Source organism: Cotesia glomerata, unplaced genomic scaffold (genome assembly GCF_020080835.1).
Source record: "Cotesia glomerata isolate CgM1 unplaced genomic scaffold, MPM_Cglom_v2.3 scaffold_719, whole genome shotgun sequence".
Taxonomy (NCBI): domain Eukaryota; kingdom Metazoa; phylum Arthropoda; class Insecta; order Hymenoptera; family Braconidae; genus Cotesia; species Cotesia glomerata.
This window is the reverse complement of record NW_025404368.1, coordinates 1,556-3,491: the sequence shown is the minus strand read 5'-3', so window position 1 is coordinate 3,491 and position 1,936 is coordinate 1,556. Positions and strand designations below refer to the sequence as shown.

At 23.3% G+C, this 1,936-nt stretch overlaps 1 long non-coding RNA gene across 1 annotated transcript; it reads left to right on the top strand.

Moving 5' to 3' along the window:
• Positions 1–632: 632 nt before the first annotated feature.
• LOC123274765 lies at positions 633–1,387 on the top strand. Its single transcript, XR_006511571.1, has 3 exons — positions 633–857; positions 949–1,038; positions 1,160–1,387. It is a non-coding gene; the product is annotated as an uncharacterized LOC123274765 (long non-coding RNA).
• Positions 1,388–1,936: the final 549 nt, after the last annotated feature.

Genomic DNA, 1,936 nt, shown 5'->3' with positions numbered 1-1,936 from the left:
ATAAGTTATGAAGATTATATGATTCATAACATCAAATATATTTTGTGTACGTTTTATTACTTATTGAGTATTTGTTAAAATTGATTTTATCTGTATTAAAATTTTTAACGTAAAAAATTAATCTATGCCTCAACGATTTTACCGAAAAGTTTTTAATAGTCAAAAATTATTCAGTTTATTCGACCTTTTTTTTTTCTTTTTTTTTACTGTCAAGTAAATCCTGGCGTAAATCAGATGAAAAGTTTTTGCGCTTTTCATAAAATTTGTTCAAACTAGATAAATTTATAAATCTAAAAAACTTCTTATGTTAATACTATACAGTTTTTCTTTGAATATTTACTGACTAAACTAGATGTTTTAATTTATGTTATGCATTCAGATTAATATTAGAAAACTGTTTTTTTTTTGTTTTCGTTTTTTTGCTTATAAACCGATGAATGAAATTTTATTAAATATTAACAAATAATTTTTAAGTATTAAAATCATTTTTATATTGTATATAACATGCTTGATTAAAAGAAACCTACACTTATTATAAGAAGTTATTATTATTAAAAAAAAAAAAAATTTGTTGAAAACTCGTTGAAAATTATTTGAAAGTGTTAATAATTAAGAGATTTTAGATATGTTTATTGGTTAATTATTTTTTTAAATCATAATTATGTAAAAATATTATTAAAATTCATCCACACTGATTCATGATAACTAATTGATTTTAAACTTCAGATTCTGTCAAGGAATTGAAAGATCCTAACTTGCGTTATCGGATTCCAAAAATAACAAATTATTCTTCGCCTTGTACCTCCTCATCGGAAAATGAAGAAGTAGGTGTTCTAAAGGCTAAACTAGTTAGAAAAGTATGTACAAGTAATTTTGTTAAGCATTTTTAGTCAACCTTAAAGAACTTCTCATGACACATGTATATATATATATTTTTTTTTTTTCCAGAATAAGAAACGAAATTTGGTATCATCAAGAAAAAGTAGGGTTGACGAGATCCTAAATGCTCACCAAAAGGGTAGTTTAGTTAGAAATAAGGTATGTACTCAATATTAATAATGTAAAATGTAAGAGTAATGTAAAATTCAATACTCTTGAATCAAAGGTTGCAATGAAAAGTTAAAATTTCATATTTTAAAACATTTTGAATATTTTGCAGGGAAACAAAGATTCAGTCGATAATGACGAGGATAAAAAGAACGAAGAAGAAAAAGAAAACGATGATGATACATATGACGAAGAGCTTGAATTTGAATTGAGAAATAATGAAACGAATAGAGAAAATTTAACAACAATTCAAAATTCTAATCTGCCAAGGACTGCTCACAATAGTAAATTTAATATGCAAGCTGGATCAAGTAAGGTATAAAAGGTTTATTAATATATGTATCAGCACTAATTAAAATTGAAAAAATGATTATTTTATTAAATACTCAATTTTTTGTTCAAATACTAAATCGTTATTAATTGTGGCTTGAGAAAAAAAAACTACACGTGACCAACGTTTGCATTTTCGTTATTTATTTCAATAGCAAATTTTGAGTTTCAGTGTAGTAAAATTTTTAAAATTTGGTCGTGAAAAAAGGTGTGGTGAAAAGATAATTAAATTTAGTATAAATTAAACTATATTATACGTATCCTTATGACGTGAAATTAAAATTTTTAAGAAGAGTTTAAAAAAATTAAGAAGAGCTTGAGTTTTTTTCAATATTATGAAAATACAAAATCGATATTTACTTCACAGTCAAACAGTTTTAAGCACTTTATGAAAGAAAAATATTTTTATTTTAATTTAACTAAATTCATGAGAATAAGTCACTGTTATTTTTAAAATAGAAAAATAAAATGAGTAAAGATCAATATGACGATAATTAAATTTTACTGGAGTCAAGAATTTTTTTACTTCATTCAAGATTGTAAAATTTTAGCAATATGA